The 22,522-nt window shown below is 44.2% G+C and overlaps 2 long non-coding RNA genes across 5 annotated transcripts in view; one reads left to right on the top strand and one right to left on the bottom strand.

Annotated features, from left to right (window-relative positions):
- LOC143806426 (uncharacterized) overlaps positions 1 to 22,522 on the top strand; it is a 269,413-nt gene that overhangs the window by 166,306 nt on the left and 80,585 nt on the right. The window lies entirely within an intron of this gene.
- LOC143809548 (uncharacterized) overlaps positions 6,125 to 22,522 on the bottom strand; it is a 36,603-nt gene continuing 20,205 nt past the window's right edge. Inside the window, exons 2-3 of the long non-coding RNA XR_013222329.1 lie at positions 10,931 to 11,142; positions 6,125 to 6,492 (exon numbers count right to left, since the gene is read on the bottom strand). This is a non-coding gene — a long non-coding RNA (uncharacterized LOC143809548). The remainder of the gene's footprint in view (positions 6,493 to 10,930; positions 11,143 to 22,522) is intronic.

Consider the following 22,522-nt stretch of genomic DNA (forward strand, 5'->3'; position numbering starts at 1 on the left):
CTCCGTTTGATGTGGGCGCTGGGAGCTTTCCTGATGCCCAGGCCCAGTTATCCTTACTCGTGCATTGCTTGGACATTAGTGACAGCGATGAAATGCTTCATTTCTCCTGTGGTGGTGCTACATGGAAATTAGTTTTTTTACTGTGGGGTTCTCCCACCGATGATCCCCAGGGGTCGTACTTTCTTCTAACAAGACATAGACAGATGGTTGCTGTTATCCTCCTACCAGACGCAGAATGACCCGTGCACCTGCAGTAGTACCATGTGTGAAAGCTATGCTCTATCCACTAGATGTAGGGAAACTTCCTGATAGCTGGGGTCTGATCACTGGGACCCCCACCAATTCTGGACATTATATACCGGGGGTGAGGGGTGGGATGTTACACGGTCACCAGAGGTTATACACTGGGGGCAATGGGACCGGATGTTATACACCAGGGGTAATGGCACCAGAGGTTATACACCAGGGGGCAATGGGACCGGATGTTATACACTGGGAACAATGGGACTGGATGTTATACACCAGGAGTAATGGCACCGGAGGTTATACACCAGGGGGCAATGGGACCGGATGTTATACACCAGGAGACAATGGCACCAGAGGTTATACACCGGGAAACAATGGGACCAGATGTTATACAACGGGAGTAATGAAACCAGATGTTATACACCGGGGGGCAATGGGACCGGATGTTATACACCGGAAGACAATGGGACCAGATGTTATGCAACGGGAGTAATGGCACCGGAGGTTATACACCGGGGGGCAATGGGACTGGATGTTATACAGCGGGAAACAATAGGACAAGATGTTATACAACGGGAGTAATGGCCCCGGAGCATATACAGCGGGGGGCAATGGGACCGGATGTTATACACCGGGAGACAATGGTGCCGGATGTTATACACTGGGGGCAATGGGACCGAAGGTTATACACTGGGGCAATGGGGCTGTATGTTATACACCAGATACTGATGATGGAGGTGATGGGTGGTCACCAAATACTGATGATGGAGGCGACGGGCGGTGACCAGAAACTGATGACGGAGGAGACAGGCAGTCACCAGATACTGATGATGGAGGCAACGTTCAGTCACCAGATACTGATGATGGAGGAGACAGGCGGTCACCAGATACTGATAATGGAGGAGACATGTGGTGTCCAGAAACTGATGATGGAGGAGACGGGCGGTCACCAGATACTGATGATGGAGGCGACGGGCGATCACCAGATACTGATGATGGAGGGGACAGGCTGTCACCAGATAGTGATAGGATTTAGTTTTCTCTTTTGTTTATTCACTTTGCATTTTATTGATAAAAATAATCTATAACACTTCTATTTTAATAGATAGTAACTGATAATAGATAATACTCTGCTAATACAGATTGTATCCTCTCCACAGTCGCCATGCTGTCCTTATTGAGGGGGTATCATGTTTAAATCCCCAAATTGGGTGACATCAGATGTGTGAATGTGGCAGCGGTGACTTCTGAGCAGTAAGGGTTAATCCCTGGTAATTGCGGGAGACTGTTCTCTTTGAGGACATGGTAGGTGCATGTTTGAACTGGTAATGGCTTCTTAATTGAGGAGGGTGGCGGTATTTCTGCGGAAGATCCTTCTCTTCCACCCTCCATTTTTTTTTAATTGTTGTACAAATTGTAGTTTCCTCTTTTCATTAGTCGATGATGTAACTATGAATGGCTCCAAGGCCCGGCTAATGCTGACACATTCCAGACTCAGTTACTTCCAGATGGGATTCAGGTCAAGGACGCTCTCCACATCCTATCATATAGGAAGAAGCCCTGCAGGGGATGGAGAGGTCCTGTCCAGTAGGAGTCTCGTCACAGCTGGTGTATGGCGATATGAGTGCATCCCATCAGCTACAGTGCCCCACTGCCCCTCGGTGTATAACATCCGGCCCCGTTACCCCTAGTGTATAACATCCGGCTCCACTGCCCTCCGGTGTATAACATCCGTCCCCACTGCCCCTCGGTGTATAACATCTGGCCCCACTGCCCTCCGGTATATAACATCCGGCCCCACTGCTCCTCGGGGTATAACATCCGGCCCCACTGCCCCTCGGTGTATAACATCTGGCCCCACTGCCCTCCGGTATATAACATCCGGCCCCACTGCTCCTTGGTGTATAACATCTGGCCCCACTGCCCCTCGGTGTATAACATCCGGCCCCATTGCCCTCCGGTATATAACATCCGGGCCCCACTGCTCCTCGGTGTATAACATCCGGCCCCACTGCCCCTCGGTGTATAACATCTGGCCCCACTGCCCTCTGGTGTATAATATCCGACCCCACTGCCCCTCAATGTATAACATCCGGCCCCACTGCCCCTCGGTGTATAACATCTGGCCCCACTGACCTCCAGTGTATAACATCCGGCACCGTTACCCCCCGTGTATAACATCCGGCTCCACTGCCCTCCGGTGTATAACATCCAGCCCCGTTACCCCCAGTGTATAACATCCGGCTCCGCTGCCCTCCGGTGTATAATATCCGGCCCCACTGCCCCTCGGTGTATAACATCCGGCCCCACTGCCCCTCGGTGTATAACATCTGACCCCACTGCCCTCTGGTGTATAACATTCGACCCCACTGTCCCTCAATGTATAACATCCGGCCCCACTGCCCCTCGGTGTATAACATCTGGCCCCACTGCCCTCCGGTGTATAACATCGGACCCCACTGCCCCTTGGTGTGTAAGCAGGTGCGGGAATGCAGTAACGCAGGGATTGCAGAACAAGGTTGTTTAATTGGCTAACAAAGAAAAGGGTGGCAATGGTCTCCTCTCAGGGAGCTAATAACATTAACCAAGTAACAACGGGAGTAAACAAAGGGTTAACGCAACAGTCTGATATGTAATTGGCACTTATTGTGGTCTTTTCTGGTCCTCATTTGAATACAGTCTGATGGGGGTTGTAATACTGGCAACGACCGGCGTGGCATCCTTAGGTGGATCCAGCGAATCACGGTCCAACGTCTGGTGGCAACAGGCAGTCACCGCTTTTACCCGCTGAGCCCCTAGTTCATAAATCTGTGCAGCCAAGGTAGGGGGCGCTGCAGGAGTCTCTGTCCAACACGTGTGCTGCTTGTCTATCGGTAAAGGGGGACGCACCTTGGGACCCTGCACCTGGCACACACTCCTCAGCACGAGCAGTTTTCTGCCTAGCCGGGAGCGCGGCGCTCTGCACACTCACTGTTTGTCGGGAGCGCTTGCTTAATCTCTGCCGCAGCTCGCCTCCGCGTTGTCTGTCACCCTGCAGAGCGTGCCACAAAGTTAATGTTTTGGAGTGGCCATCACAAAGCCCTGGTCTCAATCCTAGTAAAAATGTATGGGCAAAGCTGAAAAGGCCGGTGCGAGCAAGGCGAGCTACAAACCTGGATCAGTTAGGGTACGTGTCCACCTTCAGGATTGCCGGCGGTTTGGACAGAGCGGAAGAGCCGCTCTGCCCCCTTCTGGAGACGCGATGATGCCGGATGTGTTCATTGCACACATACGGGATGATCGCACCCCACACATAGGGCCCTGTGTTTTACCTTGCGTCGCCGCAAGGTAAACGGACATGCTGCAATCTAAAAAGACGCGCCGCATGTCTGGAATCGAAGGGCCGCCGGTTGCGTGTTACCACGCATAGTGGAGACGGGATTTCATAAAATTCCCTCCACTATGCTGTAACATCTGGACGCTGCGGCTCTGAGCAGCGTCAAACACGCAGCGTTTCCTTAACGTGGAAACATACCCTTACAGGAATGGGCCCAAATTCCGACCAACTATTGTGAGAAGCTTGTGGAAGGAAATCCCAAATGTCTGACCCAAGTCATTCAGTTTATGGGCAATGGTACCAAATGCTAATGAAATGTACAAGTGCTTCTCACTAAATTAGAATATCATCAAAAAGTGAATTTATTTAAGTTCTTCAATACAAAAAAGTGAAACTCCTATATTATATAGAGTGATTACACACAGAGTGTTCTATGTCACGTGTTTATTTCTGTTACTGTTGATGATTATGGCTTACAGCCAATGAAAACCCAAAAGTCATTATCTCAGTAAATTAGAATACTTTATAACACCAGCTTGAAAAATTATTTTAAAATCCAAAATGTTGGCCTACTGAAATGTATGTTCAGTAAATGCACTCAATACTTGGTCGAGGCTCCTTTTGCATCAATTACTGCATCAGTGCGGCATGGCATGGAGGCGATCAGCCTGTGGCACTGCTGAGGTGTTATGGAAGCCCAGGTTGCTTTGATAGCAACCTTCAGCTCGTCTGCATTGTTGGGTCTGGGGTCTCTCATCTTCCTCTTGACAATACTCCATAGATTCTCTATGGCAGTGTTTCTCAACTCCAGTCCTCAAGACCCACCAACAGGTCATATTTTCAGGATTTCCTTACTATTGCATAGGTGATGGAAATAATGCTTGAACAGGTGATGAAATTATCACCTGTGCAAAACTAAGGAAATCCTGAAAACATGACCTGTCGGTGGGTCTTGAGGACTGGAGTTGAGAAACACTGCTCTATGGGGTTAAGGTCAGGCAAGTTTGCTGCCAATCAAGCACAGTGATACTGTTGTTTGTAAACCAGGTATTGGTACTTTTGTCAGTGTGGACAGGGGCCAAGTTCTGCTGGAGAATGAAATTTCCATCTCCAAAAAGCTTGTCGGCAGAGGGAAGCATGAAGTGCTCTCAAATTTCCTGGTAGATGACTGCACTGACTTTGGTCTTGATAAAACCCAGTGGATCTACACCAGCAGATGACATAGTACCCCAAACCATCACTGATTGTGGAAACTTCACACTAGACCTCCAGCAGCTTGGATTGTGTGCCTCTCCACTCTTTCTCCAGACTCTGGGACCTTGATTTCCAAATGAAATGCAAAATTTACTTTCATCTGAAAACAACACCTTGGACCACTGACAACAGTCCAGTTCTTTTTCTTCTTGGCCCAGATAAGACGCTTCTGGCGTTGTCTATTGGTTATGAGCAGCGTGACACAAGGAATGTGACACTTGTAGCCAATGTCCTGGAGACGTCTGTGTGTGGTGGCTATTGAAGCAATGACTCCAGCAGCAGTCCACTCCTTGTGAATCTCCCCCACATTGTTGAATGGCCTTTTCTTAAGAATCCTTTCAAAGCTTCAGTTATCCCGGTTGCTTATGCACCTTTTTCTACCACACTTTTTCCTTCCACTCAACTTTCCACTAATATGCTTGGATACAGCACTCTGTGAACAACCAGCTTCTTTAGCAATGACCTTTTGTGTCTTCCCCTCCTTGTGGAGTGTGTCAATGACTGCCTTCTGGACATCTGTCAGGTCAGCAGTCTTCCCCATGATTGTGGAGCTACTGAAACAGACTAAGGGACCTTTCTAAATGCTTAGGAAGCCTTTGTAGGTGTTTTTGTTAATTATACTAATTTACTGAGAAAATGACTTTCATTGGCTGTAAGCCAAAATCATCAACATTAACAGAAATAAACACTTGATGTAAAACACTATGTTTGTAATGACTCTATATAATATGAGTTTCACTTTTTGTATTGAAGAACTGAAATAATTATAAACTTTTTGATTATATTCTACTTTTGTGAGAAGCACTTGTATGTAAACTTTTGACTTTGCAGTAAGAAAAATGCCTTAAAACATTCTCTCTCATTATTCTGGCATTTGGTCAATATTAATAATTATGGTAATCCTAATTGACCTAAAACGGGAAAGGTTTATTCTGATTTCATGTCAGATATTGAGAAAAACATGCAGATGGGTCTTTATAGATAGTGGATGGAAACTTCTGGTCTTAACTGTATATGTATATATATATATATATATATATATATATATATATATATATATATATATATATATATATATATATATATATATATATATATATATACTAATCATTCCGTACAGATAACATGGTGGCCTCATCTGGATGTTCCGGATCGTGGTGCCATTTTCTCGCTATATTTTATACCTGTGTATGTCGTGTGTTGTATCAGACCATTTCCACTCTGTTTTATTTTTCAGACCGTGCAGCACACGTCAAGTTCTGCAGACCAACGTCCGTGCTCGGCGTTCATGGGGCGCAAGGGGTTAAGGGCTGAGTGTTCATAAGAGCATGTCTGAAACCAGAATTGGCCTAACAACGACATTTTAATTGCAGGCAATCCCTGCGCAATTGTATACAAAAGAATTTTTTTTTTTAATTCCCTCCCCCGGACATTAACAAAGGTTATTATCCTGTTCATTCTCAGGTTTAAAAGGAGGCTCCCATAATCCAAACCAAATCATCCTGACCTCTGAACCTTTTCTGCTGTACTTTTTCTCATGCCACGGTTTCTTTAGTGCTGGTGAGCGGAGGGCCCATTTCTGGGCTGTTGCTGATTTCCCAGACAGTGCTGCCTTTCGTCCCCTGACAAATCACTGTGGAGCCCCTTTTGTCCTGCGTCGCTTTGATCTCACCTGCCTGTCAGGGGGAAAAAAAAAAAGAGAGCTCCGGCAGAGGCGAAAGTATTGCAAACAAATTGGCAATAGGGCGGCTTATAAGGGGAGGCTGCAGAGGGGGCGACTGGAGCATGTCCCACCTGGGGCAGGCACACACACAGTTAACTAATCAATACTTAGTCGTGCATTATTACTGTATATAGGGGGCCATCTAAAGCTCAGATGGGCCTGGGGTTAATGCCTTAGTATATATATAATTGTATACTACCTTCCCTTATTGTGTATCTTTGTAAAGTGCATAAATGTACAAAGTGTCCACGCAGACCCCTAAGTTGTACGGCTCAATAATTTGGCATCCGTAGAGCTATACGGGCTTCTACTTCTTCATTTCTCTGATTTCATATGGTATGCTAAGTATTTCTTCTAGAAGGTTTCCTGTATGGGAGGATATCGTTATAAATGACACCATTCTTAGCACTATATTGCAACACAATGCCTTCAGGTAACATTAATCAAAGTAATTTGGCGCGCGTCGATGTTCTATGACATGTAATATTTTTCTTGAAGATTGTAGGGAAGACTATCTTTGTAATATAGCACCATCCTGAGTACAATATGCCATATATCGGAGTAATTTGGGATGCATCGAGTTTCTATGACTTAGTTTTTCTTCTAAAAAATTGCTGATTGCTATATGGCGGCACACTTATTGCCTTGTGTCGAAGTTATTCAGCATCTGTGACATTATGTCGGGATCCACTGGGATGAACTGGAATTAAAGTATGGTTAGGGGACCAGTCTAGTAAAACAAAGGATTAACCCTGTTATGTAAGTAATTAAGAACCGGGTAAGACATCGAAGAATACCGCCGCACAATCTGGATATTCTGGAGTGTAGGCACCTGTTCAGCTCAGTTTTCAGTGAATGAATGTCAGTCACCTCTGGCAGGGGGCTATCTCAAGGAAAAATTAAAAAAAATTGAGTGTTGCAATTAAACCTTCCAAAATATTCTCCCTCTGGGGGCCCCATAGACAATATACGGTCAACCGGCCCTGCCAATATAGACTGGTTTGGTTGGCTTAAATGGAATGTGTATAGCAAACCATGTGACACTGGTAGGACATACGATCATCATAGGGTTGAGTCCTCCCTCTATCTGCCGGACCAGATGTGCCCCTATCTGATGGACCCTCCCTGTCCGCATATTACATGGTAGGACATCTATTTGAGTTTTGAAATGTTGATCCATGATGATTAGCTGATTGCTACATAACTGATTGTGTATTTAGCAAGCGGGAATGGCTCACAAGGTAATACTGCAGTTCAGACTTAGGACCCGCCCCCGAGGATCCTGTGAGCCTCTCCTCCTTGTAAAAACCATAAAAAAATAACAATAAATAAACAGGCTCATATCTCTAAAACGACATTGCAGATTTTCAAAAAAGTATCAGGGGAGCAACTGGAATAAAATAAGAGTAGTAATTGCCCACTTTTGATTTGGTCATATGTCCTCTTTCAAGGCTTCCTTTTCATGATTGTCTCACTTTTTTTGACGGAGTAAAGTCTACTTAAATTTTGGTGATCCAGATTGGTGTAGGTCCCACCACTGGAACTTGGAGTCCCAAATTACCCTGTTCCCTGTACCCACAGGACTACTGCCAGGAGAAGTTAAAGGCACATTGACAACCAGCCACTTCGGACAAATCTTTTTCACCACGGCCATCGAGCTAGGGAGGATACAAGTAAACTGTTGTGACAACAGGTGGCATCCACACCAATCCAGTGGAATCGACTATTTTAATAATTCCTGAAACCTGATCTTATATTTTATTTTATTTTGTACTTTTGCAACCAAAACTATTTTCCATTATTGCCCTCATTTTAAATCCCAAGTGTGGGGTTGATATGGACACCCTCTAAGACCAGGTTATTCATAGGTTTATAAATAGGTTACAAAGGACTTGCATTATATTATTGAGCTGGGGTTTTGTGTTCTCGCATTAGGTCAAACCTATGTAATTATGGGATTTTGACATTTTTGTAGGCCTGGTAGGCCTTGGACGCATTCTAGTCGTCTTAACCCGTATTCTTCCAGGAGATCTTTTTTCCAGTTAGTGAAGGAGCTGTGTAGAAAGGGACATCCCGCACACAATGACTTCTACAGACAAGTGTTCAGGTCGCCTTTGTGATTGAACTTGTGTATGAAATAGTTGGTTAGAAATGTTCCCTTTTAAGGTCCCCTGTGAAAAGAAGAGCGCTCTCTGAAATGAAACCGGATAGGTGTTCTTACACATTCACTTCTCTTTGATTTGCAACTTCAATTTCAAATACCTTTTCGGAAGGCAGTGCCTACAGTAAAATCTTTGTGTTGGTTGTAACACTATCGGGCGAGTGGAGATCTCGTTGTATCACAGGTTGGATCTGGTAGCTAAGCACCTTGTTCCTATCCGAGCACTGAGCTGGTATATAAATAGTCAGCTCTGCGTTCCCTACTCTCTATCCAGTACAGGATGTATTGTAGTACTATCTTACTATATGCCACGTAGCATCAGTATTTCTACAAATACATGGTTAGCAAAGATAAGCGAAACGATTGACATTGAAAAATTTGGATTCGTCCCAAATCTAACTTTTTAAGATTCTCCTTGGGCCGTCCATTTTGCAGAATTATAAAGCCCTACCAAATGGGTTAAAATAGTCTACTCCCTCAGCGCTCACCTGTTGTGCCATGTAGCACCGCTCTGGTCAAGTCTTTCTCTTCTGGCTAGTCTTTACTGACGTATTCTGGAGCTTGCCCTCTTCTTTGACAACTAGGATGTGACTTCATGACATTGTGGTCTAGTCAGCAAAGGAAATGTCAAGAGATGTCAAATATAGCAGATGTCAGAAGTCACCAAAGATGGCCCAGTCAAGACTGCACTGGTGACTGCACCAAAGAAGATGGCAAACAAGAGCGGGTGCCGGGTATTGGGATAGGTGAGAGCTGGGTGAATATTCATTTTTTTAACCCATTTACGCCCGTTCTAATCCAGGAAAATAGTGGATGACGGACATTTTCTTGGATTCACCCTAAGTGAAGAAGATGATCTGACCAGAGTATGGCAGTGCGGTGGGACAGGTGATGCCAGTTGAGTAGATATATATTTATTTTTTTACATACTGTATGTTAGTTATGCTCTGGTATCTGGATAGACCTTAAAACATAATAATGGATAGTCAATTATTTGCATTTGAAAGATCTGACGATGTCAAATTTCTGCAGATTCGCTCATCACTACCTTGTTGTCATTTTGCTTTATTACAGTGGATAGCTTTAGGCTACTGGACAACAATATGGGATGTGAATCCTGTGCCCCAACATATGCTACCCCAATCAGGAGCGTGTAGAGCCAAGATCAAAATGATCTGATTTTGCCATCTAGGACAGAAGAGTCCAGTGTTAGTTTTCCTCTCCAAACCCTTTTTATGACCATTGGGCCTATTTTCCACCCAATTGTGAGTCCTGCACAGGTTTTCTCCTCCCCCCTTAGTTACATATGGATGGGTCCGAGCCCTCTTATCAAAGCTCAAACTTTTGGACGGGATACAGATATATTTTCCAGTTGATTGTTTGGGCAGTGGTGTGTAGGCCATAGTCTTGCAGTATTTGGACATTGTTCAGATTGTATTTTTGGGACACGTTATGTGAACTTACTTTTTTCAGTGAGCCCAACTGGCCACTCCCTGGACAGATTATCCTTATATTTTCCCAGGATTTAAGCCAGTGGTGTCTCTTCCTATTGAAAACACATGAATGTTCGGCCAAGTGTCCTTTGGATGTATGATTGGTAGGCGTCCTGGACCTTGTTCCTCAATGATCACCAGATCATGAGGGTATGAGAGCTTGGAGAACAATAATGGCACAGTCTTTGGATGTCTGATCGGTGGAGGCTCCAAACTCCTGGATCCTCTTCTGTCTGCAGAGAAAAAAATTCCAACCGGCTGCGTTCGACGCGGGTCACCGCATCGTCAAAACGACGCATGCGGAGGCATCCGCATACATCCGCACGACCTGCGTGCCTAATGTTAAAGATAGGTACGCATGCGGACGTAGGCGGAGCTGAGCGGCAGAGGTGCAGCCGTGGGTGGGGGCTTCACGGTGGAAGTCCGTAGCTCAGCAAAACGCTAGTGTGAAACTAGCCTAACAGGCCGTTAGTGTGAAAACCATCGTCTTCAGTGTGGTCTCGCTGAGCAGCAATCAGTCCTCACTCCCATCAGTGGCTTTCTTGATCTGAAGTTGGTCATTGTGGCTGTCTCATGACTGAGCTTTGGGAGGTATTCATAATAATAGTTAAAGGTTGTTTTATGTTCATTAAAGGCTAAAATTGCAAAGTGCTTGTGAAAACAGTCACTTTTACAGTTTACATCTTATTAATCTTCCCCTTTCTCAAAAATGGAGGGCTTTCTAATTCTGTACTTACCAGCCTCATCAGAGTGACTTGTCTTGCTCGTTGTCTCACTGAATCCCGGCTTCGGTATGCCTGCAATTCTCTGAGGTTGCAGTGGCAAAGCTTCTGCTTTCAGCATTGGAGAGCGCACAGTTCAGACCAGCAGTTCAACCATCCCGCTAGAGCGCACTGTCAATCTTCAGGAGTGCACTGCTCCCTGACAAGTAGAAATCCTGGAAGTGCTCCTGAAGACAAAAGATGAGCACACCCATTTAATTTAGAAAGGATAGTCTGGATAGTACAGGGTCTTTGATCATCAGCAGTGTGCTGCCTGAATTTGTTTAACAGTTCACCCTACTTTTGGAGTCCATTACCGTGCCAGTGCCTCTGCCATCTGTTCCAATTCAACTGTGATTTATAGTCTTTTTATATGTGGTCTCCTTGTTTGTATAGAAACGCAAAAAGATTTTGAGTTTTCGTATCTATTCCCTCTAACTAGAGATGAGCGAATCAATTCACAGGACCCTGGTCAGCCACCAGTAGCCAAGCAAATGGCCTAATACCTACTGTGATCACCCGCTGCCTCTTCTGGCATAACACCATTGCGGCTGACGCATACATGACATCACTGCGGCTGACGCATACATGACATCATCACTGCGGCTGACGCGCACATGACGTCATCCCTTCGGCTGAGGCACACATGACATCATCACCGCGGCTGACGCACCCACATGACGTCATCCCTTCGGCTGACACACACGTGACGTCATCACTGCGGCTGACGCTCATATGACGCCATCACTGCAGCTGACATACACATGACGTCATCACTGCGGCCGATGCACACATGATGTCATCACTGTGGCTGATGCATACATGACATCATGCCAGGCTGGCTAATGAAAAGAGCAGTCGGGGATACCAGCCGGAAGGAGGCAGTTCACATGGCTCATGCCTAGTGGCTATTGACTACAGATGTGATCGCTAGGCCAGGGTGACTCATCTACTACTAATTATAGTCTCTAGCCTAGACTAGAAGAGACGGCATCCCGTTCGTCAGTCACCTGACTGCTGAACTCTGATTGGCTACAGTAGTCAGCTGACTGGAACATGATGTTGACTGATAGGAGTGGTCAGGTGACTGCAGAATGGGAGGTTATCATTTCCAGTCCTGGCAGATAATCCCCAAAGGGGCCTGCACTGTAGTGACCAGAATAGGACCTGAGAGCACTGCTATATTTGTTATTTTATAACATTATATACCTGTACAGACACTTTTATTTAAGTTAGACAACCCTTTAAAGTCCTTTACAGCCATCTGAATGGGGTATTTTGGTGGCAATCAAATGGATATCTGCAATTTGCATTCATTTTGGGAAAGAAGCAATATTTTGGCAACTGTCACATGGATTTCCGCATTATGTATGGGACAATGATAGAAATTTGCACAAATTTTAATAGTGCAAAGATAAATAAATTTGCTTATAATTTTGTATATACGTTTTTATATCGGTCGTCGATAAAAGTTAATCAGTTGTCTCACTTTGCTGATACAATGGTTGTCATTTTTTTGTGGCGCATCTGATATCAATACATAGAAATGATAAATGCTAAAAATCTAGATAACTGGACTACTAAAAAGGTCCGTCCATCCAGCTGGCGCTACTGCCGGGCAGCCTGCTTAGACCTGGCACTAATTCTATTAAGTTGAGTAAATGTCTTGAATTCAAGGGTTTTCTTAGAAGCAATTCTTAAATTTTTTGGATAAAAGATCTTAATCTTTGGGGTTAAGGGTCGAATGTTTATTTTTCATTGTTTCTTTAAAAAGAATGCTTTAGAAAGTCGTATGTAGTGTCATGTAAAACATCCCTCAATGAGCTCTATACTAATCCAGTAAGAGGCACCACATCAAACAATCCGGCCCTAATAAACCTGACTGTGACAGCTCTCTGAGACCCTCGCTCCCGGGGGTCTAGGACCTCCCTGCAGAGCAGCAGTTAGAAAAATGTTTGTCTTTTACTTACAAAAAGGGTCATGGACCCATGATACTAATTAGGGTGATGCCTGAAGAGTGTCTTTTCAACACAGATCGCCCCATGATTTCTTCACAGCGCCGTGACTGACAGCCAACGGTTTGGTCCTTGGCTGGTTTTCAAGAGTCGTTCACACAGTTAAATATATATTTTTAAATTGATGTTTCCACTTTATATGGTGTTTAAAAAAAAAATTAGCTTTGGTTTACATAATTTTTTTTAAACTAATTTCTAAAACAATTAATTATTAAATTAAATAAAAATTCTTCTTTTTCAGACAAATTTCCTGTACATTTTTATAAAATATATATATATAAATATTCAAATTACAAATATACATAGACAGGGTGGGCCATTTATATGGATACACCTAAATAAAATGGGAATGGTTGGTGATATCAACTTCCTGTTTGTGGCACATTAGTATATGGGAGGGGGAAAACTTTTCAAGATGGGTGGTGAACATGGCGGCCATTTTGAAGTCGGCCATCTTTATTTTTTCCAATGGGAAGAGGGTCATGTGACACATCAAACTTATTGAGAATTTCACAAGAAAAACAATGGTGTGCCTGGTTTTAACGTAACTTCATTCTTTCATGAGTTACTTACAAGTTTATAACCACTTATAAAATGTGTTCAAAGTGCTGCCCATTGTGTTGGATTGTCAATGCAACCCTCTTCTCCCACTCTTGACACACTGATAGCAACACCGCAGAAGAAATGCTAGCACAGGCTTCCAGTATCCATTGTTTTAGATGCTGCACATCTCGTATCTTCACAGCATAGACAATTGCCTTCAGATGACCCCAAAGATAAAAGTCTAAAGGGGTCAGATCGGGAGACCTTGGTGGCTATTCAACGGCTATTCAACTGGCCAATGATGACCAATCCACTTTCCAGGAAACTGTTCATGTAGGAATGCTCGGACCTGACACCCATAATGTGGTGGTGCACCATCTTGCTGGAAAAACTCAGGGAATGTGTCATCTTTAGTGCATAAAGAGGGCAACACATCATCATGATGGTCGTCGTGGGCCAGTTGAATGGCCACCAAGGTCTCCTGATCTGACTCCCTTAGACTTTTATCTTTGGGGTCATCTGAAGGCAATTGTCTATGCTGTGAAGATACAGGACGTGCAGCATCTGAAACAATGGATACTGGAAGCCTGTGCTAGCATTTCTTCTGTGGTGTTGCTATCAGTGTGTCGAGAGTGGGAGAAGAGGGTTGCTTTGACAATCCAACACAATGGGCAGCACTTTGAACACATTTTATTAGTGGTCATAAACTTGTAAATAACTCATGAAAGAATAAAGTTACGTTAAAACCAATCATACCATTGTTTTTCTTGTGAAATTCTCAATAAGTTCGATGTGTCACATGACCCTCTTCCCATTGGAAAAAATAGTTGGATCCAAAATGGCCGACTTCAAAATGGCCGCCATGGTCACCACCCATCTTGAAAAGTTTCCCCCCTCCCATATACTAATGTGCCACAAACAGGAAGTTGATATCACCAACCATTCCCATTTTATTTAGGTGTATCCATATAAATGGCCCACCCTTTATATAATATTTCAAAATAAAAATATTCAAAATAAAGACATAGGTATATATAAAACCAAGCATTTTATAAAAATAAAAATATTCAAAATATAAATATAGATGTCTAAAAAAACACATTTTTGTAAAAATATTACACATATAAATACATAACTAAATATTTTTGTGAAAACATATTCAGAATAAAAATATGAATGGATTAAAAAGTATTAAAAATATAAAATTCAAAATAAAAATCTAAATGTATTAAAAAATATATATGGTTATTGCCTTTGTATGATTATGACTAATGATTTACTAATTAAATACAAGAAATTTTTTTTTTTTTTAAATCTTTTTCTAGCTTTGCAGTCAGGGAGGAGAAGCAGAAAGTTGCATTTTAGTTTTTTTATATATATAAAAGAGACATGAAAAATATTTGTGGTGGTAATGTAATATCTGCACTGGTTTCATATTTGTTTTTTTTATTTACGGTAATTGAAAAACTTCTATTTTAATGGTTCACAACTGAAAATGAATGCTGGCTGCAATTTCAGCTTTTTATTATTTTTTAAAAATAATTATCATTAAACAATTTTCTGCTCATTGTGGACAAATAGATATACCGGTAATTATAATTTGATAGTAATGTAAAAAATAGAAGATAAATTTTGTATAACATTATTATATGGACTTAATCTGTTTTACTATTATTAATTTTAAACAATGTATTTTTCCATGTAATTTTCCAAATAATTTGCCCCACAATTTGTATATAGTAAACTCCAGTAGTACGAAAATGATAAATAAATAACAGGTTTAATTTCTTTAAAAAAAATCCTAGTAATTTGCCGCCAATGTAAATGCCTGGGTTTATTGCTGTAAGCAGCATTGGTAATATATTCATAGCAATTTATCACCCTGTGTATTGCAATGGAGCAGAAATGTGCGCAGCGTGTCTGTACGGCACAGATCTGCAGGTGAATATGAATGGCTGCTCCCTTGATTGATTGATGAGGGCTTGTCAGCACTGCTGCCAGTCACAGGCAGAGCAGGTGTTCGGGGCTGAAGCTTTGTCCCCATGCCCTCATGGAATGCAGCTACAGATAAAACTGCTGCAAATAGCCTATCAAGCTGTGCTCCCCGTAATCATCATCACCCCAGAATGCAAACCAACATACAGGTGCAGAAGAATCATTGTATTATGGAAAGGAGCTCACACTATAAGAGCCGAAATGTCATTATCATGTTGGATTCCTGACTCTTAATTAAAGCTTAAATCCATCTCTTCTGAGGTTTACCTATAGACTCAAACTAGCTAAGCAGCTAAATCACTTCATAAATACATTACTTATCTTGTTTTTTTATTCTATGCTCTATTCACTATTAATCTCCAGAGCTGCACTCACTATTCTGCTGGTGCAGTCACTGTGTACATACATTACATTACTGATCCTGAGTTACATCTTGTATTATACCCCAGAGCTGCACTCACTATTCTGCTGGTGCAGTCACTGTGTACATACATTACATTACTGATCCTGAGTTACATCCTGTATTATACTCCAGAGCTGCACTCACTATTCTGCTGGTGCAGTCACTGTGTACATACATTACATTACTGATCCTGAGTTACCTCCTGTATTATACTCCAGAGCTGCACTCACTATTATTATTATTTATTTATATAGCACCATTAATTCCATGGTGCTGTACATGTGAAAAGGGGTTACATACAGGGTTATAGATATCGTTAACAGTAAACAAATTTACAGAGGGGAGAGGACCCTGTCCTTGCGGACGTACATTCTTTGGGATAATGGGGAAGAGACAGGAGGTTGGTGTGCTGCAGCACTCGTGGTGGTGAGGCAGCAGCTCAGGTGGTTGGTGAGGCGGCAGCTCGGGTGGTTGGTGGGGCGGCCGCTCTGGCGGTGGCGACGTGGCGGCAGCTTGGGTGGTTGGTGAGGCAGCAGAATGGTTATTACAGGCTGTAGGCTTTCCTGAAGAGATGGGTTTTCAGGTTCTGTCTGAAGGATCCGACGGTGGTGGATAATCGGACGTGTTGAGGCGTGGAATTCCAGAGGATGGGGGATATTCGGCAGAAATCTTGGAGGCAGTTGTGTGAGGAACGAATAAGGGTACTGTCACACTCTGCAACTTTCCAACGATCACGACCAGCGATACGACCTGGCCGTGATCGTTGGAAAGTCGTTGTGTGGTCGCTGGAGAGCTGTCACACAGACCGCTCTCCAGCGACCAACGATACCGAAGGCCCCGGGTAACCAGGGTAAACATCGGGTTACTAAGCGCAGGGCCGCGCTTAGTAACCCGATGTTACCATCGTAAAAGTAAAAAAAAAACAACCGTACATACTCACATTCCGGTGTCCGTCAGGTTCCCGGACTGCCGCCGTAAAGTGAAAGCAGATCACAGCGGTGACGTCACCGCTGTGCTCTGCTCCTACATTCCGGCCGGCAGTCAGTCAGAGTGGGAAGCAGACTGCAAGGGACCTGACAGACACCGGAATGTGAGTATGTACGGTTTGGTTTTTTTTACTTTTACGATGGTAACCAGGGTAAACATCGGGTTACTAAGCGCGGCCCTGCGCTTAGTAACCCGATGTTTACCCTGGTTACAAGCGAACGCATCGTTGGATCGGTGTCACACACACCGATCCAACGATGACAGCGGGAGATCCAGCGACGAAAGAAAGTTCCAAATGATCTGCTACGACGTACGATTCTCAGCAGGGTCCTGATCGCTACTGCGTGTCAGACACAGCGATATCGTATGGATATCGCTGGAACGTCACGGATCGTACCGTCGTAGCGACAAAAGTGCCACTGTGTGACAGTACCCTTAGTGTGGAGGAGAGTAGGAGGCCTTGGGAGGATCGAAGATTATGTGAGGGGAGATAGTGGGAGATTAGTTCAGAGATATAGGGAGGGGACAGGTTGTGGATGGCTTTGTAGTTCAGTGTTAGTAGTTTGAACTGGATTTGTTGGGGAATTGGGAATCTTATTTTTGAAGTAGGTGGCAAAGTCCTCAGAAGAGATGAGGGGAGTTGGAGGTGGCAGTGGGGGGCAGAGGAGAGAGTTAATTGTGCTGAACAGTTGTTTTGGGTTGTAGGATAGTGAAGATAAAAGGTTAGTGAAATAGGTCTGTTTAGCAGAAGTGAGGGCTAGTTTGAAGGCAAGTGTAGCTTGTTTGAAAGCGGTGAAGTCGTCTGGCAGGCGTGTTTTTTTTCCAACGCTACTCCGCGACCCTGGATGCTTCTCGGAGTTTTTTGGTGAGGTTGTTATGCCAGGGTTGCCTATGGATTGGTCGCACTTTGCCATGCATGAGAGGGGCGACTGAGTCTATGGCTGATGTGAGGGTGGAGTTATAGAAAGCGGTGGCGCTATCCGTGTCGTGGAGTGAAGATATGGAGGACAGGGGTAGAAGAGAGTCTGTGAATGTCTAGGTGTGCAAGGTTTCTGCGAGGATGTGGTACTGGCTGGACTTGGGGGGTGGGTGAGGAGGACAAGGAAGAGAAGGTGAGTAGATGGTGGTCAGATAAGGGGAGGGGAGAGGTTGTGAGATTAGATAAGGAACAGAGGCGGGTGAAGATGAGGTCTAGCATATGTCTGTCTGTGTAGGTGGCTGTGGAGGACCATTGAGTAAAGGTACCGTTACACTAAACGACTTACCAACGATCACGACCAGCGATGCGATCGTTGGTAAGTCGTTGTGTGGTCGCTGGGGAGCTGTCACACAGACAGCTCTCTCCAGCGACCAACGATCAGGGGAACGACTTCGGCATCGTTGAAACTGTCTTCAACGATGCCGAAGTCCCCCTGCAGCACCCGGGTAACCAGGGTAAACATCGGGTTAATAAGCGCAGGGCCGCGCTTAGTAACCCGATATTTACCCTGGTTACCATTGTAAAAGTAAAAAAAAAACCACTACATACTCACCTTCTGATGTCTGTCACGTCCCCCGCCGGCAGCTTCCCTGCACTGAATATGTCAGCGCCGGCCGGCCGTAAAGCAGAGCACAGCGGTGACGTCACCGCTGTGCTCTGCTTTACGGCCGGCCGGCGCTGACACATTCAGTGCAGGTTAGCCGCCGGCAGGAGACGTGACAGACATCACAAGGTGAGTATGTAGTGTTTTTTTTTTTTACTTTTACAATGGTAACCAGGGTAAATATCGGGTTACTAAGCGTGGCCCTGTGCTTAGTAACCCAATATTTACCCTGGTTACAAGTGAACACATCGCTGGATCGGTGTCACACACACCGATCCAGCGATGACAGCGGGTGATCAGCGACGAAATAAAGTTCTGGACTTCTAGCTCCGACCAACGATATCACAGCGGGATCCAGATCGCTGCTGCGTGTCAAACACATCGAGATCGCTATCCAGGATGCTGCAACGTCACGGATCGTCGGCGTTTTCGCTGCAAAGTCACTTAGTGTGAAGGTACCTTAAGTCCAAAGGATGAGGTAAGGGCCAGGAGCTTGGAGGCTGCTGGTTGGCGGGTGTCAGTAGGGATATTAACGTCACCCATTATGATGGTGTGGATGTCAGCAGAGAGAAAGTGAAGAAGCCAGGTGGAGAATTGGTCAATGAAGGCAGTGGCTGAGCCCGGTGGTCGGTATATGACAGCCATTTGGAGATTAGAGGGAGAGTAGATACGGACAGAGTAAACCTCGATAGAAGGGAGGGTGGGGGTTGGATAGGGTTGACTATTCTTCTGGTGCAGTCACTGTGTACATACATGACATTACTGTTCCTGAGTTACATTCTGTATTATACTCCAGAGCTGCACTCACTATTCTGCTGGTGCAGTCACTGTGTACATACATTACATTGCTGATCCTGAGTTACATCCTGTATTATACCCCAGAGCTGCACTCACTATTCTGCTGGTACAGTCACTGTGTACATACATTACATTACTGATCCTGAGTTACATCCTGTATTATACTCCAGAGCTGCACTCACTATTCTTCTGGTGCAGTCACTGTGTACATACATTACATTAGTGATCCTGAGTTACATCCTGTATTATACCCCAGAGCTGCACTCACTATTCTGCTGGTGCAGTCACTGTGTACATACATTACATTACTGATCCTGTACTGATTGTGTGTTATACTCCAGAGCTGCACTCACTATTCTGCCATTTTTTCCAGTAACAATTAGTAGTATTGTGAATGCAGCTCTGGAGCATAATACAGTCATATGAAAAAGTTTGGGCACCCCTATTAATCTTAAGCTTAATGTTTTATAAAAATGGTTTATTTTGCAACAGCTATTTCAGTTTCATATATCTAATAACTGTTGGACACAGTAATGTTTCTGCCTTGAAATGAGGTTTATTGTACTAACAGAAAATGTGCAATCTGCATTCAAACAAAATTTGACAGGTGCATAAGTATGGGCACCCTTATCATTTTCTTGTTTTAAATACTCCTACCTACTTTTTACTGACTTACTAAAGCACTTTTTTTGGTTTTGTAACCTCATTGAGCTTTGAACTTCATAGCCAGGTGTATGCAATCATGAGAAAAGCTACTTAAAGTGGCCACTTGCAAGTTGTTCTCCTGTTTGAATCTCCTCTGAAGAGTGGCATCATGGGCTCCTCAAAACAACTGTCAAATGATCTGAAAACAAAGATTATTCAACATAGTTGTTCAGGGGAAGGATACAAAAAGCTGTCTCAGAGATTTAACCTGTCAATTTCCACTGTGAGGAACATAGTAAGGAAATGGAAGAACACAGGTACAGTTCTTGTTAAGGCCAGAAGTGGCAGGCCAAGAAAAACAGAAAGGCAGAGAAGAAGAATGGTGAGATCAGTCAAGGACAATCCTCAGACCATCTCCAGAGAGCTGCAGCATCAACTTGCTGCAGATGGTGTCACTGTGCATCGGTCAACTATACAACGCACTGTGTTTTTTTTGCCGCCATGCATAACGCCTTTATGTATTACCAAACAACTCAATCTTGGTTTCATGAGTCCACAGGACCTTCTTCCAAAAAGAAATTGGCTTCTCCAAATGTGCTTTTGCATACCTCAGCCGACTCTGTTTGTGGCGTGCTTGCAGAAACGGCTTCTTTCGCATCACTCTCCCATACAGCTTCTCCTTGTGCAAAGTGCGTTGTATAGTTGACCGATGCACAGTGACACCATCTGCAGCAAGTTGATGCTGCAGATCTCTGGAGGTGGCCTGAGGATTGTCCTTGACTGATCTCACCATTTTTCTTCTCTGCCTTTCTGATGTTTTTCTTGGCCTGCCACTTCTGGCCTTAACAAGAACTGTACCTGTGTTCTTCCATTTCCTTACTATGTTCCTCACAGTGGAAATTGACAGGTTAAATCTCTGAGACAGCTTTTTGTATCCTTCCCCTGAACAACTATGTTGAATAATCTTTGTTTTCAGATCATTTGACAGTTGTTTTGAGGAGCCCATGATGCCACTCTTCAGAGGAGATTCAAACAGGAGAACAACTTGCAAGTGGCCACTTTAAGTAGCTTTTCTCACTATTGCATACACCTGGCTATGAAGTTCAAAGCTCAATGAGGATAGAAAACCAAAATAAGTGCTTTAGTAAATCAGTAAAAAGTAGGTAGCAGTATTTAAAACAAGACAATGATAAGGGTGCCCATACTTATGCACCTGTCAAATTTTGTTTGAATGCAGATTGCACATTTTCTGTTAGTATAATAAACCTCATTTCAAGGCAGAAACATTACTGTGTCCAACAGTTATTAGATATATGAAACTGAAATAGCTGTTGCAAAAAAAACCATTTTTATAAAATATTAAGCTTAAGATTAATAGGGGTGCCCAAACTTTTTCATATAACTGTACATCTGGAAATTAATTTAGAAGAAATAGAAAGTATGTATAGGATCCCTGACTGCCATGTCCGCTTCCAGGCCTCGGTGTGAATTCTGCTCTGTGTCTGTTCCAGTTAAGTCTGTAGAAAACAAGGTGACATAATTTATTGACAGATGTAGACAGACATAATTCCGACTAGGGGCCCTGACGCAGCCTAGTGACTAATTGTGTGACCTGGATGCGTTTCTGGTACATGTTGTTTTGCAGCTGGACTAAGGCTGCGTGTCCACGTTCAGGATGGCCGGCGGTATCGCCGGAGCGGCGAAGCCGCTCGGCGCTAAGCCCCGCCCCCCTCTGGGACGCGATGATGCCGGATGTGTTAACTGTACACATCCGGGATCATCGCACCCCTCCCATAGGGCCCTGTGTTATGCCTTGCGGGGAGGCTGCGTCCCCGCAAGGTGAACAGACATGCTGCGATCTGAAAAGACGCGCAGCATGTCCGGAGTCGCAGGGCCGCCGCGTGCGGGTTTCCATGCATAGTGGACACGGGATTTCAAAAAATCCCCTCCACTATGCTGGAACATCTGGACGCTGCGTGTTTGACGCTGCAGCTCTGCGCAGCGTCAAACAAGCAGCGTTTAATGACCGTGGACACATACCCTAACACCACCTTCTACATATATTTATGGCACAAATTGATCACGTTGTGTGCGGTGGGTATCAGTTTTACCCATTGATCCAGCGCCTTGTACTATTAGTCAAAGCAAACAAAAGCGTCTTCAACATGACGTTTCCCTAAAATCCGCCACCTCTTTTGTTCTCGTCTTTTCTGTCAACTGAGAATTCACTGAATTATTCACATATTACCATGGAATCTGTTTGTTGATCACCAAATAACAGTTCTGTGGACGGCGGTAACTGTAGCCGCTTCTCAGGTGTGATATGGAATATCCCGTATAATCATCGCAGGGCGCTGCCGACAAGTCACAGGCAAATCTTGCCTTATATTCAGTTTCATCACGCCATCTTACACCCGTTGGATAATTTAGGCCCAAAGATTATGATGCCATTGACTAAATCCTAAACCCTTTGCCAGGGGATGTGCGGTCCTGGTGGGATGACATGGCCGCATCGTTCCACCTGTGCTTGTATGATGAAGAAGAGGAAGACTCGGCACCGTCCTCGCTGGGGACTTATTACTTACTAGATGGTGGCCCG

This window comes from Ranitomeya variabilis, chromosome 2 (assembly GCF_051348905.1).
Source record: "Ranitomeya variabilis isolate aRanVar5 chromosome 2, aRanVar5.hap1, whole genome shotgun sequence".
In the NCBI taxonomy this organism is placed as follows: Eukaryota; Metazoa; Chordata; class Amphibia; order Anura; family Dendrobatidae; genus Ranitomeya; species Ranitomeya variabilis.